The sequence below is a fragment of the Clytia hemisphaerica genome, unplaced genomic scaffold, assembly GCF_902728285.1.
Source record: "Clytia hemisphaerica strain Z4C2 unplaced genomic scaffold, Clytia hemisphaerica genome assembly, whole genome shotgun sequence".
Classification (NCBI taxonomy): domain Eukaryota; kingdom Metazoa; phylum Cnidaria; class Hydrozoa; order Leptothecata; family Clytiidae; genus Clytia; species Clytia hemisphaerica.
In genome coordinates this window covers 155,411-171,965 of record NW_027103968.1, presented here as the reverse complement: position 1 = coordinate 171,965, position 16,555 = coordinate 155,411, and the positions used below count along the sequence as shown (strand labels likewise).

General features: G+C 36.4%; 1 protein-coding gene across 1 annotated transcript in view; it reads right to left on the bottom strand.

The window, feature by feature from the left end:
• Positions 1–16,555, bottom strand: part of LOC136810403 (uncharacterized) — a 277,730-nt gene that overhangs the window by 207,337 nt on the left and 53,838 nt on the right. The gene's annotated exons all lie outside the window — the stretch shown is intronic.

The window sequence follows — 16,555 nt, the reverse complement described above, 5'->3', positions numbered from 1 at the left end:
GTTTTCGGGCTCTTGGTGGGATGGAAGATTTTTCAAAGATTCGACCAAAGATTTTTCAATTTCTATCTATTTTAGTACTATTTAACTCATTTTGCTTGATGGCAACTATTTTTCCAGATGGTTGTGTAAGGGAAATTGAAAATCTTTGGTCAGCCAAAAATTTTTGCTTTTTAGGGACCATTCCAGACGTCCGCACTTGATAACGATGTCGATAGGATCGATCATATCGGAACGATATGTGATCGATGGATTACTTAACAATCCGGATAGGAGATCGATGGAAGATTCAGCCATTAAAAAGTCTTGAGTATCGATCCTTCGTTGATCCATTATCGAGCTAGTATTTCAATCGAGTATACCGATTCGTCATCAATCGATTCGTCATCGATCGTTAATCGATTCGTCATTGATCGTTAATCGATTCGTCATCGATCATTAATCGATTCGTCATCGATCATTAATTGATTTGTTATCGATCGTAAATCGAGTATGAGTCGATAGGGTCAATAAGATCGATAAAAGATCATCGATAACTAATCATAAGCTTAAAAAATCTTGAGTATCGATCCTCTATCGATCTTCTATCCGGATCGTTAAGTAATCCATCGATCACATATCGATCCGCCATCGAGCCGTTCCGATGATCGATCCTATCGAGCGCGGATGTCTGGACCATTCAAAAAGTACATAAGCTCGAGAGGGGGGAGGGGGGTACTCCCCAAAAGCGTACGAGGGGGAGGGGGACCCGTCCTTGATAGCGACTCCAGAAGTCATGCAACTTTCGTTGACGTCAAACCAAATGTTTCATTCTTCCGTGAACTTTGAACCCTTCAAGCGTTCCGGTTTTTACTAAATGAAAGCCCGTGATCTTAGCTTTCCAGCGGTATATAACACTGTGGACACGGGCTAAGACGGCAAATTGGTAAAATGCCGAACGTTTTGCAACATTTTGAAAATTGTTTGCGCCGACGGAAGAAAAAAAATTTGCAACTATTGAAGAACAAATGTGTCTAGAAACGGAGGAAAATGTATTTGGAGGCTGAAACTTTGTATGTTTATCAAAATCACAATCGCTAATTCTAGTTCTTTCATTTTCATGTAGTTTTTTTAACTTTTTTGCTTCCTTAGGCCGATGAAATTTACATATGAGTTTACCGTCGGCCGCCCGCATCTCTAAAAAGCACCCGCATGAAAATTTCATTATCTTCAAAATTCCTAAAATTTTCATTATTTCTATATTTCTTTACAACTACAACCTCCACGACCCTCGACATGGCCCGAGAATTCTCGGGCCAAAACTTTTATTGGAATTTGCGTATAGCCCGAGTATACACTACTAGAACGAAAAGCATTCGTCGTGGACACACGAACGGTCAGTCATTCGCCACGAACGGTCTATCTGTTCGTCACGAATGCTTTTCGAGCGACTTTCTTTTAAAGCGTTCGTCACAAACGCTTTCTAGATTTCGACTCATTCGTGACGAACGCTTTAACAGGGAGGCGTTTGTCACGAATGCTTTATGATTTATGACAAATGCCTAAGCGTTCACGACGAATGCCTAAGCGTTCACGACGAATGCCTAAGCGTTCACGACGAACGCTTTGCTTTTAAGCGAAAGTCTAAGCGTTCATGACGAATGCTTGTGCATTTTTCACGAACGCTTTTCAAATAGGGTCAAATCCAAACCGTTCGTGACGAATGGTTTGGTTCAAAGGGGTTCGTGGCGAATGACAAAAAGAGGTAGACTATGTTTAAAGTGTTCGTCACTTTAAATAAAACATCCCTTTATCACAGAAACAAAGAAACAAAAATTTACTTGAATTTCAAACTACCATCATCCACTAAATATATGAGACAAAGGGGAGTTCCCGGTGTAATTTTGAACACCACAATTGATTTTTAACCGCCTTAAACTACAGTTGGAAAGTAGAGTTTTAACTCTGAGTTTTAACATGAGACTTAAGACTCTTAGGATCTCAGGATTTGAAAGCTCAAATTTGCTCAAATGAGGCTTGGAATATAGCCTAGAAGCCACCAAACCCCTCTAAAATCGAAATATTCAATGGAAGAAAGTCGAATTACTACAATAGCAATTCTCGCCCGAACTTTAAATTCTGAAAAACGTTAAAATACACTAAAATCTCAATATATTTCGAGGGTGATTGTAGCGACAATAGAATTTCAAACCTCACTTGTCTAAAGCAGGAAGTTCTCTTTTGGACTCATCGCGTCCAGCACCTCAATTTATCCCTACTGATAGTCAATTTTCAACTTGTCACTGAAACAGGAGTGTGCTGTATGTAATTCGTAATTAAAGGGAGTTTTGAATTGAAAAGGGTTAAAGTATCTAGCGGTGAATCAGATCCCAACCATTCTTTGCATAACTCTGAATTATAATACACTCAAAAAATATAATCTTAATTCTTATTACTTGGACAAATGTTTCTTGATTTTTGTTACTGTATGATGGCAATTCGTTACGAAAAAAAATGCTCTCGGAAGTTAGGAGTGATTAGGGCTTCTGTTTTTTACCTACATTACACCCCCTTCTCACCGACCCTCTGAGACCCCTTCCCGCCGGAAAAATTGGCCGAAATATCGTTCCCAGTGGAAAATTAGACTCTAATTTTTGTCCCAGTTGAAAATAATCAAATAACAAAATCCTTGCTTAAACTTGTGTGCTATTTTTCTCTATCTCCACTGAATTTTCTGACAAATACATATTTTCTGGGAATGTTAAAAATGTCTGGAAGGGCAAAATATTCATTCGAAATCATCATCATTCATTCAAAAGTCGTAACAACACGCAATGAAAACAAGGAACATTGGCTCTATATAGACTTCTACTTTCTGAAATATGTACATGTTAGTATCATCCCATCAAGTTTTTGTCCGTTATTTTTACCCCCTCCCACCCCGGGCTGAAAAATTCTACCAGATCTGTGAGAAGGGGTGATACATTTGCTTGATTCCAGATTCTTTTTAGGTGTGATCAAAGTTTCAGCCTGATTTGTAATTGGATGAAAATTTGCGTGACTCATTTTATGTTTTTTATATTTAAAAAATATTACAATGAACAAATTTAGGCGATTTTCTTGATCGTAACGAGAACATGGTATGATGTATATGGGGGGATAAGAGAGGGCTGCTGATCGGGGACTAATTTATTTAATCTCTTTTTTCAGCATGATATTACAATATTTAGATTTAAAAAATTTGAGACAGTGCTTGTAAGTACAAATTACTGGTTTGAGAAAAAAAAACATTGGTGGTTAGAAGTTTTATATCATGTAAAGTTATCAAGGTAAAGTGACTAACATTGTAGGATTCATTATCTCCCAGTTTGAATATTTCGATATTTCGGCTAGCGTCTCTTCGACTTTTAAATTGCCGTGTCGAGTTTTTATTTAGGTCAAAGAAGGTTGTTGTTGTTCTTGAGGGGGTATTACAAAAAGTGATGATTCTTAACTTCATCTCTAAAAGGTTAAAAGGTCTTCTTAATCGACTTTCTACAACCGAAAAGTACAAAATATCAATTCTATCATGCGTCGATCTGACATGAAAAGCGAGATTAAAATCATCTTGTGATGTTTTTCTTAAACGAGCCGATCAATCAATTTGTACGTATTTTTCCGTCCGACATTAAGTGTCGTAACAAACTATACACTCTTATCTTTTTCCTTAGAAAGACAAATCGTTGAAGCACCAAGGCAAGAAGCATAGTCATGAGTCAATCGTTCTCGTTTGAAGATAGAGTAAAGAGTATAAAGAGAATTTTTTAGACAATCCGAAGATACGTTTCAGCAAGATGAGATACGAGCACTGCAAAAAATTTGTCCCACAAATGAACTGAATACAGACTTGAGCAGTATTTCGGCTGTTATTTTCTTAGTATGATTGAACCCCCGGTGGGGGGAGGTACTTCGGCAAAAATATGGGCGCTGGGTATGACGCGTGCCTTAAGGGCTGGGTCACCCTCCCAAAGTCTCTCTAAGGTTTACCAAGATCACGGCTTTGGGGGATCTCTTTTTTGTGACACAGTAATGTCTTCTTTCGAGAGTAGAAAACGTTGCAAGAGCTTGTCAATCAATTAATTTCGCAAATTTTCAAGGAAGAAAGAAAAGAAACCTAATAAGTTTACCTGATTTAGTTAAGTTCAAAGAGAAGGGGATTTTTTGGCCTTTGATTTTAATGGTCAAGCAACTTCGAAACTTATAAAATTAGTTTTGTTGATATTTTTACCTACCTGTTTAATTTTACCCCTCTGATTAATAAATATGTATTTTAAAAACGTTCTCTTTAATAAAGCCCTCTTTATTCCAGTTTATATTTGGGCTGAAACTTTGAAGAAACTAGTGTAAGTCGGGTTTAAGTTAAGTTAACTATATACATAAAAGGCTTTAAAAAAAAACTGAAAAAAGAAAGTTTTAAAAAATTTGCAAACGATACATAGATCTTCTCTTGATTGATTCCCTCCCTCATTAATTAGGAGATTCCAACCCGTTTTTACTTCTACCGACAAAGCTTTCCGCGATATTTTTATCCCCAACCAAAACTTGCATTTCATTCCATTTTTAACCTCCCACGACCTTTTTGCACTCTTATATAATTTCATCAAAATGGGGTGAAATGAGTGGTTCTCCCTCTGGGTAGAAACACTTATTTCCAAAACTACTAAAGTAAAAATTTTTGAATGTTCTAAGGTGAGCCATTTTTTCCCGTCGAAGCTTTGGCCTAGGCTTCTATTATTCTCAAACGAAAAAAGCTTCTTACAGGAAGTATATCTATAGAGTCTGTGAATCAGCTATTGTTTTTCCTCCAGTAGAGTAAGACTTGCGAAAAGGTACTATGTAGAATTTTTCTTATTTAATACTAACTGTTATTTATTTATTTGCAAACTTTCTGTTTTATAAGCTTTTTTGATTGTTTTAAGACAACCAAATACTACTTTAGGCGTACAGACTTCGCAGACTTTCACGGGTAGAAACTTTCGCGATTTTCACGAATTCTATTTTAGCCCTTTTCGCCGAGGTAAATGTCTTTGAAAAATCTGGACAAAATAAAATCTGTAAAACGTCTAACTTAAAATAAAATGTAAGATTTATGGCACTTTTTAGCCTGTTAAAGTCTCATAAGTCAAAAGACATAAGTTTCAATCCAGTTCTAGAAGTATACGCTCGCGAAAGTAAGTTGTAAATTTCGTGATTCTTCGATCTCGCGAAACTTTGCACACCTCAACAAGTACACAAGTACTCAATTTCAATCCTTCATTTTTTTCGACAATATAACTGGAAGTCAGAGAAAGATAGTGAAGCACGTTTCTAAGAGCGTGGGAAATTTGTATCACGTAATAAACATTGGAATGTCTTCTTTTTCTTTTAAATGTTGCAAAAAAGGAGAAAAAAATGTTGCAAGAAAGGAGAAAAAAATGTTGCTCAGTGGCGGCTTATTTGATCTTCATAAATGACACTGCATTATCTTCTTTTTCTTTGCAAAGAGCAGAATTGGGGGTGAGCACAGTGAAATACGCTAGAAAGTGAATTTCGATAAATGATGAGCTTGACATGGGCAAATGTATCAAATTCAAATAAAAAATGATAATCAAGCATCATCTGATTATTATCATTTCTCCCCAACATGTTCCATGTTGCTAAATAGAGAAACCTTCGATTTGTAACATTTCAATCTCCAAGAGAAAAGGAGTGAGCCTATAAAAGTAATTTTCCACTAAATAAAGGCAGAGTACTGAGACATATAAAAAAGGGAAACATTTCTTTCTTTAAAAATTTATTTATAAGTAGATACCAGTATTGGACTCGCCCGTGGTGATGACGATCTTTAATATGTTCGAGACGGGAGTTACTAAAGTCAGCGCTTATTTATGAAAATCAAATTTAAGAAATCTTTGGGCCTTTTTATCGATTATCTTTCCAAGATTCGAACTCGTATGTCGTATACTCCATTTTGTTTTTGAGATACTGCCCATAATGGTTAAGCTTAAATACTGCTGTGGTGAAGTGTCTATCTTGATTTGAAAATTGTCACTCGATTTGTCTTTTGAAATTCACTAACCATGTCAAACGAAAACGGCGTAAATTAACCCACATTTAAGGTAATTTTGAACAATTTCTTTGAGCTGCCGTAACTAATTAACGATTTAGTCCTTTACAAATGTAAAAAACAAATTCAATTGCCTATTCTATAGTATAGTATAGTAAGTATAGATTAATAAAATATCGAAATATGCGTAGTGGGAACTGATAATTTATACAATCTTTCAGTACTCACTTTAAAATCTATACTTTCGATAGACCTAACAAGTTCTCTTTGATACCAAAATTTGTACTCGTAATGACTGCCTCGAATTTATAAAGTTCTTTTATTTATTTCATAAATCTTCACTGAAAAAGAAAGCAAATGCATACTATAATAAAGCCTCTTCTGATCAGGATGGTATCGGGGGAGGTATAGACGTTTCCCTTTTTACACCTTCCAACCAAGGGCCACATCTAAATTAAAGAGTGGTTAAATTTAAAGACTTATGGATTGAACTGAGATTGAACTATACAAGTAAACTTTAGTAAGTAATAATGTTGGAAAGCATCCACCGAGAGGGCCCTTTTTCAATTATCTACAGTTGTTGCTCACTAATTCGACGTTCTACTTTTCGATACGCTCCATTACTTGAGGAAAATCCAACACACCCCTGTGTCACTAGACCCGGTGGGAAAATATCCTAGAATTTCAGCCCCACTGGGAGAATGACTTTGATTTCATCCCCACTCGAAATTTAATGTTTAAAAATTGCACTCCAAAACCATCCCCATGGACTTTTTACCTTGGAACAACAGAATTCGGGCGCTTTTTTCAAGAGTCAGCCGGAAAAATTGAATTCTAATTTCACGGTGGAGACAATATGGTGTGTGTAATTCTCCTTGTGCATGCTTTAATAAATAGTTCTAAAATGAATTTGGTCTTCGTTTGAAATTTGAAATACATTTGTGCTTAAAGTCAGTAATAAGATTATTGTCATAAAAAATTGAAATGGCAAAGTATTTGATGTCTCACGTCTTGGTTTGGCTAAGTCGTTACTTTGTATGGCTTTTTTGCATAAAGTTTCCACATGATAATTATTTTGATTACTGGATTTTAAATTCAATGACATTTTCGAATTTACTTCGTAAACATAACGAACACTTTAATAATATAGTCTACCTTTTTCTGACATTCTTCACGAACAGATTTTATTTTATTTGCGTGACCCTATTCGAAAAGCGTTCGTGAAAAATGCACACATTCGTCATAACGCTTAGACATTCGTTTTAAGAGGCAAAGCGTTCGTCATGAACGCTTAAACTTTCGTTTAAAAGCAAAGCGTTCGTCACGAACGCTTAAACTTTCGTTTAAAGGCAAAGCGTTCGTCGTGAACGCTTAGGCATTCGTCGTGAACGCTTAGGCATTCGTCGTGAACGCTTAGGCATTCGTCATAAATCATAAAGCATTCGTGACAAACGCCTCCCTGTTAAAGCGTTCGTCACGAATGAGTCAAAATCTAGAAAGCGTTTGTGACGAATGCTTTAAAAGAAAGTCGCTCGAAAAGCATTCGTGACGAACGGATAGACCGTTCGTGGCGAATGACTGACCGTTCGTGTGTCCACGACGAATGCTTTTCGTTCCAGTAGTGATAGCCCGAGCTGGCCCGAGAATTCGGGCCGTGTTCGGGCCACACGCGGGCCACGCACGGGCCACACTCGGGCCAATTTTTGAAAACATGATTTAAACAGGCGTGTAATTTCAGGACTGAATATTTTTAACATTTTCTTTGAGAAAAACTTGGTTTCTCTTAATTATATTTTAAATATATGAATGTTGTAAATTCATATAAATATTAGATGTCTTATTTTCTGGTCCTGGTTTTAAACTGAAGCGTGTCCACGCATTGAGTTTAAAGCCCGAAGCATTGAGTTTCAAGCCCGAAGGGCTAGAGTTCAATCTCTAAACCTTCTCAGGCAAGAAAAAGTGAGCCTTAAAAAATGCACCGCATTTTTGACGACAGATTGAATCTAGCAATTCCTTTGTTTATGATTGATATTTTTTTCGAAATTTAGCGGTAAATTTTAGTTTCAATCTTTCATTTGTGAAAAAACCAGGCGAGCCGCTCAAGGCCGCGCAACTTTGTTAGGATTTGTTGGCTTCAAATCCTACCAAAGAGATTGACTTCTAGCCCTTCGGGCTTATACTTCATTGTGTCCACGGGAAGCTCGTAAAGTTTTTTTGAGCGATATAAACAAAACAGACAAATCTTATTTTGTACTATTTTGTTTGACTGGACAGGCTGAATCAATTTAAATATGGAATCTCCTGACATGGCCCTAACATGGCCCGAATGACTCGGGTCATGTTCGGGCCAAAAGAATTGATAGGGTCTCTCGGCCCGAACATGGCCCGAAGAGGCCCGAGAATTCTCGGGCCATGTCGAGGGTCGTCAACCTCCATTGTTGTTAAAATCGTCTCTACGCAGGATTCCCTCTACGCATGACCTTTTTCCCAGAGTAAACACGGGTAAACAAAGAAGATTTTTTACAGAAAATGTGACCGTCCTCAATCCTACAACTACAGCGGGCATCACGCCCATCTATCTGCCTAACCGCCCTGGCGGCCATTTTAGTTATTTGCCAAATCTAGCGCCACTGTAGCAATCGATCTTTATTTTTCGTTCGCAAAACATGCGTAGGGTTGAAGCGAAGCAAATTTTTTTATTTTGAGAGAGAATGGTTAGCAGAAATGGTGGATAAGGTGCTGTTGGGAAAATAATGAATAATGAATAATGAAATCATGCCGCATCTATTTTTGGGTAAGTTCACAACGGTAAACTCGTATGTAAATTTCATCGGCCTTAGCATGGGAATGTCCCAAAAAAAAGTTTTTATTTCTGCCGAAATGGATTTTCTTTTCATTTGGGGTTTCTACTTTCAGAAAAACTTATTCTCTACTCATAAGTTTTTGTTCCTCCATTTCCAGAGGCCCCTTGAAAATGGGTCCTACCACCTTTTTTGACTCATTTCAACCTTTTCCAAGCTATTTTCTTCAAAAACAAAAATAAAACAATGCAATGTCTTCTTTTTTCAAAAAAAAGATATATCTTTCGTTATTTTGATAAATATACTAAATATTTTACAAATATTTTTATATAATAATATTTTAACACCATCAAAGAATTCTCCCTCCAAATTTGAGGTCTCTAGCTATACTAGAAAAAGAGATATGCAAAATTTAAGAAGCATGACTGGAAAATTTCTTTTTTTTCTTTTTTGACACATTTTTCAAATTTTTCCAAGCTATTTTCCTAACCTTTTTTTTGACAAATTTTTGACACTAAAATTTGAATATCTTTACAACCACTAATCCTCTGGAGGCCTATGACCCCTCATTTTCTTTCTTTTTCAAAGCTCTACAAGATACTGTAGGATAGATTTTGAAAAAAGATTAAAACCTGAAAAATCTTCCGGAGTTGCTATCCTTGAGGAGAAGTATACGTACGCTCGTAATTTTTCCTAAACTGTCTTTTTTGAGAGAAAAACGCAATATTTCTACATCAAAAAATGGTTTTTGCGATTGTTATTTTTCATTTCTCCTTTGGTATTTTTGCTCATCTTTATAGGGCAATCTCCATTAACCCAACCTCGACCTCGACCCTGACCCTTAAAAAAGGCCGACCCTTGACCCTTGGAAAAAAGCCGACCCTCAACCAAAATACAATAAAAAGCCAACCCTGGGAAAAAAATGCTTTAGCAACTTTTATAAGATTTTTTTTGGATGAATATTCCAAAAATTGATCATTAGAACACTTAAAGAATACTTCAAGAATAGTCGTCGGTGGGGGGGGGGGGGGGAAGAGGATGAGAGGGGCATCATATTATTGACAAACATGTATAATCAGCCTCATATCCATAGCTATATATCCCAGGCTTAATATTTACGTTTTACGTTGATGCACAGCAGAGATATTATATTATCTTCCACTCACAGTAAAACATCAAAAAGCAGATAATACGACCCGTCAGGCAGGGGGGGACGAGGTTGACATATTCATTATTCTTATAAAGAAGCGTGTGTCCATCCCACCCCCTGCCCTGCTTGTCTGCTCAACTTTTATATTTAAAAAAAAACACTGCCAAAAAAATTGTTTTTTTACCCAGGGTAGGCTTTTTATTGTATTTTGGTTGAGGGTCGGCCTTTTTTAAGGGTCAAATTCGAGGTTGAGGTTGGGTTAATGGAGATTGCCTCTTATAGATTCTTTTAATTTTTTGAGACTTTGTTATAAAAACGATTGGATACCTACATATTCTACTGTTACAAGAGTTTCAAGTTTCGACTTTGGTTAGGGGGGGTGTACTAAAAAGCGTACGTACGCTGAAGGGGGGGGTACACATAAAGCGTACGAAAGCATACAAGGGGGAGGGGGAGTCAAAAATTTGCCATTTTCGAGCGGACATACTTTTTGAATGGTCCCTTTCCCAGTCTGGAAAAAGACCTTTTTTCAAAGAGGCCACCCTGTTGAATAATTATGTAGTCCAGCAGAAAAACAATGATAAAACCATGCATAATTATTACAATATGCATGATACAGTAATTATGCATGACTCTATCATTGTTTTTATGGCTGGACTACATAATTATTCAACAGGACGTCCTCTTTGAAAAAAGGTCTATTGCAGCATGTGCGCCGGATATCTCCGGCGCAGACTCTAAATTGGTCTTGATGCATTGGCGCAGAGGAAGCTGGCGCAGCCATAAAATCCACTGAAAGCATGCAATGCGCCCTGCCGATATACTGGACATTCTGGTGTAATTTTTCCTATGTCCGGGTGATTTTTTAAAGTAATACCGTGAGATTGCGTAACTTGCATCAGTGGAGGCTAACATGCATGTCCCTCAAATGAATGACCTGTCTGGTCATTAAAATACAATTACGCAGCTCCGCTCGCAGCTCTAATCTATACCATTTTTGTTTTGATTTAACTTTGTATTTTAAGGACCAGCCAGGTCATTCATTTGAGGGCTATGCCTCCACTGGACAATCACGGAAATCCTTGCATTTGCACTGGGTGTGCATTTGCAACGGTTTTTTCCGACCCTGTGCAAATGAGCTAGAACGTGTAAGGCAAAATTTGCGAAAATTAACAAATCTCAACTTTAAAATGAAAATGGCATAAAACGAAGACGAATTTTCTCTTTAAAAGATTCTTTAGTCTTTTTAGAAAAATTTTGTCTACAGGTTAAAATTTTAATCTGTGCATTTTTTTATAATCAAGTGTAACATTTTTCCACTCTGTGTAAATACAACGGGTCGCAGTGATCAGTGTATTTGCACGGGGTTTTTTCGTCACTTTTGTTTTCAACCCGTTGCATTTGCCGCATGTCGAACCCTGTGCAAATGCAAGGATTTCCGTGACTGACTGATGCAAGTTACGCGATCTCACGGTATAAGCCCAAAGGGCTAGAACTGAAACTTTAATCTTTCTTCGGCAAGAAAAAGTGATGCCTTTTACAAATTTACAGCATTGAAGAATCAAAGATTGAATCTAACGTTTTCCTTGTTTTTGAGTTAAAATTTTTCTAAGAGATAGCGATAAACACTTTTTTACAACCCAGCGTTTGTATGAAAACCATGCGCGCCGCGCAACTTTGGTGGGGTTTAACAGAACGTGACAGAGCCCAATTTTTGAGAAACAATTTATTTGGGCAAATTTGGGCCAAAAACTACCGAAAAATAGGGTTTTTTGGACTTTGTGCAAAATCCTGTCATTAATTTTTTCTGATTTTTTGTACAAAGATGGAGGGCAAGATTCTCTAAAGAATGGCTGAAGTGATTTTTCCCGGAAAAGTCTTATTCGCCTTAAAAACCCGATTTTCGTATTTTGGGGGAAATTCCCTTTTTAACCAAATAAGAAAATATAGCTTTTAACAATGTTGACTCATTATTTTTTTCTGATTTTTTGCACAATGATGCAAAATTGCAATGCCTAAAATGTTTCAGAGCCCGATTTTCGAAAAAAAAAATATTTGGGCAAAATTAGGCCAAAAACTGCCTAAAAATAGGGTTTTTTGGACTTAGTGCAAAATCCTGTCATTACTTTTTCCTGATTTTTTGTACAAAGATGGAGGGCAAGATTCTCTAAAGAATGGCTGAAGTGGTTTTTCCCGGAAAATTCTTTTTCGCCTTAAAAAACGGATTTTCGTATTTTGGGGAAATTCCCTTTAACCAAATAAGAAAATATACCCTTGACTCATTATTTTTTTCTGATTTTTTGCACAATGATGCAAAATGGCAATGCCTGAAATGTGAACGGAGCCAGATTTTCGAAAAAAAATATATTTGGGGCAAATATTTGGGCCAAAAACTGCCTAAAATAGGGTTTTTTGGACTTTGTGCAAAATCCTGTTATTACTTTTTTCTGATTTTTTGTACAAAGATGGAGGGCAAGATTTTCTAAAGAATGACTGAAGTGGTTTTACCCGGGGAATTCTTATTCGCCTTAAAAGACGGATTTTCGTATTTTGGGGAAATTCCCTTTAACCAAATAAGAAAATATAGCTTTTCTCATAATTTGACTTGACTCATAATTTTTTTCTGATTTTTTGCACAATGATGCAAAATGGCAATGCCCAAAATGTGACGGAGCCAGATTTTTAAGGAAAATTATTTTGGGCAAATTTGGGCCAAAAAAAGCTTAAAAGGTTTTTTGGGCCTGAATGGTTTAAAGTGATTTTCGTATTTGGGGTAATTCCTTTTTACCATTTTACATTATTCAACACACAAGCTTTATTTTTCCATTCTGAATTTTTGTACGTAATTATTGTCACTTTTTCCTTATTTTCATCTGATGTTAATCATTAGGTAGGTCCATTCAGCATGTTGCTTGTTTTAATTCTCTTTCTTTTATAATGAAGGCCAATCAAACAAGTAACTCATATATTACCTCCGCTCTCTGTCTAAGGTTTGGATAAGCTATGATAGCATCACTTAATAAGAACTTTTTTAAGTTTTTTTTTCTTCAATCTTTTTTTTGCCACAAGCAATTATTCAAGGCTGAGATATAGAAGAACGGGTATGGGCGTTTGCTGACTGATAGTTTCAGTTTCACTTTCACTACTTTCACTTTCACTTTAAGCCAACGAGTGAGCGAGCAATTCTTTGTAAGAGAATCGTCAAATAACTTATACTTTAAAGGCAGAATAATATTTAATAACTGATTTCCGGGTCAAAATGTTTGGTACTTGATCCAATCGTTTGCTTATCTTTCTTGCGTGGTTGTTAATTGAATTTCAGTATTCAATGCTTATAAAATACGGTTGTTATAAGAGTATTAAACTCCTCACTAGGAGGGAACAGATCATAGATTCAAATTGAACTTGTAATTACTAATAGCAATTAACATTACATAACGCGTTGATATCTCTTCACTCTAATGAAAGGGATACAAAATTTAAAGTGATGAGAGAATCACAAAAAAAATCAAGAATTGAAAAAATTGGACATCCATTGGAATCGAACTCGGAGCCCCATGCATATGAGACAGACGATCTAACTGCTTGAGCTAACCACGCTTTGAAGGTTGTGAGAGAAAGTGTGAACTGATAAGAAAGAAAAAGGAAAGAAAGAAACAAGAAGAAAATTAATTCCCGCTTTGATGTTATTATTAACGAAACAAAAGGATCAGTCATGCCGAAATTTCTTTCCACACGTCAGCAATCTACTTTTTATAAATAGAAAAACTAGATTGTAAGGAAGATTCTTAAAAAAAATAGCTGTTTTCGTAGACAACTACGTTTTTTGTACCTTCGCTGGTGATTTTTCATCTTGAGTTTATGTCTAATGTTATGGTTTTTTGAAGTATTGATCTAAGAGATGAGCGAATATAATTATTTTAAGTTTTCAAGAGAAGCTAATTTAATTTTTCTTCTATAAGATTACACTTTAATATAATGCCAATTATGCATGTACGTTTTATGTAAATACTTTCTTTTTGCATGTTTTGCATACTTTCTAAGGGAATTTCACCACGACAATTCGTATTCAGCCAACATAATTTTTGCATACAATTCAATATGGCAGATGTAAAGGCGAAAAGGTCTATTGGGCGGGACTGAGGAACACCAAAAAAATATCCGGTGCAATTTTTTCACTCCCAAGTAAAGTACATATGTCATCATGGAGGGTCATCATGCAATTTCACTTGCTTTCACCTTTGCGTACAAATTTGCAACTTTAAAAGTACAGTTTCGAATTACCTTTGATAAAAAAAAACTCTTGTTCCATCAGGTTCCATTGGCCAGTGCGCTGCTTTTATCTTCAAAATGTTGCGACTTCATCGCATCTTTTTAATTTTTGTTTTGAATCACAATATCAATGCGGGTATAGGAACAAACTCAATGTTTGTTTAAATAGACAATAATTCAACAATGACGGGTGGGAAGGCAAGATCAATGCGATGGCGGAGAGATTTTTGGAGAAAATTGTGTTTTCGAAGAGGTAAAAGTTTGCTTTGAAAATTTTGGCCGATAAGAGCGGGCTTGAAGTCAATCTCTTTGGTAGGATTTGAAGCCAACAAATCCTACCAAAGTTGCGCGGCCTTGCGCTACTCGCCTGGTTTTTATACAAATGACAGATTGAAACTAAAATTTACCGCTTAATTTCCAAGAAAATATCACTCAAAAACAAAGGAATTGCTAGATTCAATCTGTCATCAAAAATCTGGTGTATATTTTAAGGCTTCACTTTTTCTTGCCTTAGAAAGGTTAAAGATTCTCCTCTAGCCCTTCGGGCTTTAAACTCAATGGTCTGAATGGCCCAATCAGTGCTGCAAATAAGGAAATTTCAGTTGGCCGGTAATTTTTCGAGTGTAACGAGCAGGGGGTCTGGTGGAACCATCTTAGAAAATTTTGTAGTATGTGATGACTTAGATTGGTTAAACACCTACAATGCTGGACAAAAGGTTTGTAGACTTCTGCAATATTTGCAAAATACTTCAGTATCGATCAAAAACAAGTTCCCAAGAGGCTCTGGGTGCTTTCCAAACCGTCAAGTCCTAAAGTACCAAAAAGTCTTTCAAAGTCACCCACTGCAGTCTAACCGCAAGGGCAAACCACAAGGGCTTGATTAACTGGCTTACACCAGTATCAAAACGCTGATTTTTTGCTTGTGGTTCCCTCAAAAGCAATTCAAAAGCAATGCAACGACTTCAAAAGTGTTTTTCTTAACTTCCATCCCCTTTCAGACACATTGAAGAGTCATTTTGCTCTATTTCTCATCATTTTTCACTGAAATTTCATTTGTCTACAACCTTTTGTCCGGCATTGTATTTTAGTTTTTGAAAACTGTTCCTCTTTTAATTAGAAGCGCTATATATTAAGTATTTATCTAAGCCTCTAATCTTCAAATTTTAACCGGACAAAATGAAAAACTGAGCCTCAGAATGACCGGTAGAAACTACAAAATGACCGTTTAACCGGTCACCGGCGTTATTTGCCACTGCAAATGCCATAAGAAATTCTAAAGTTTTAGTGAAGACCGGTTGTCTAAAAAGCAGGGTAGCCAATGGGTAGCCATGGGCAGGTTGTGGGCACCTAATATTTTACAGACCAGAATAGAAAGACCCAAAAATGAAATGCATAGAACCACATTTTACTGACCGGGAGCATGAATCTGATGTCTTAGATTGATCATGTATGATTCCAAAGATAAACAAAGATATAAATTACCACGTGTTAATGCATGAGGAGTAAGAAATAGAGCTTCATTATAATAGAGTATTTCAAGACCTTTTGACCTATATAAGCTGCCATATTTAAAAATTTGAAAGGATTTATTTTGAACTCTAAACAGGATTAAATTAAACAATAGATAGCAATAACAATTATTGTTAAGATATGACAAGATTAGAGACAATGGCCAAAGGCGATTCAAACTTATCATCGAAGACAGCTTCACGGAAATAAAAATTAAAAAACATAAATAAAATCTAAATATATTAAAACTGTTTGATATATTTTTTATTCGGGTCTGTAATTTTCAATCGAAGCCAAGAAGGAAGACAAAATGGCGCCGGTCTCTTGAGAGTAACAAAGTCAGTACATTTGGAAAAAAGGCTATTGTGGCTGAAGTTCGAAAGGAATCTTAAATTTTAGTACATGGAATCATTAACAAGATGTTGTAATAGTTATTTCCACATTAAACAGGTTCAGTTAAAAAGAGCAAAAAGAGGTCCCCATAACCAGCCATGGTACCCCATGGCTACCTGCTTTTAGACCACCTTGAAGACCCTTAATAAACAAGCATAAAAATCATTTAATAGGGTCGCACCCCCCCCCCCCTCAAATTTGCAGTGGGCTTGGGCTGCCTGTAATTATCTTTTGGCGCAGCCTCCGGCGCAACATTTTCAGTCCTCCTTTCAAGACTGGCTTTTAACGCATAAAAATTAAAATTAGCGCATAGAAACCACCCCCACGTGAAGTTAACAGATCTGAAAATACGACACTAGATTTTATGGA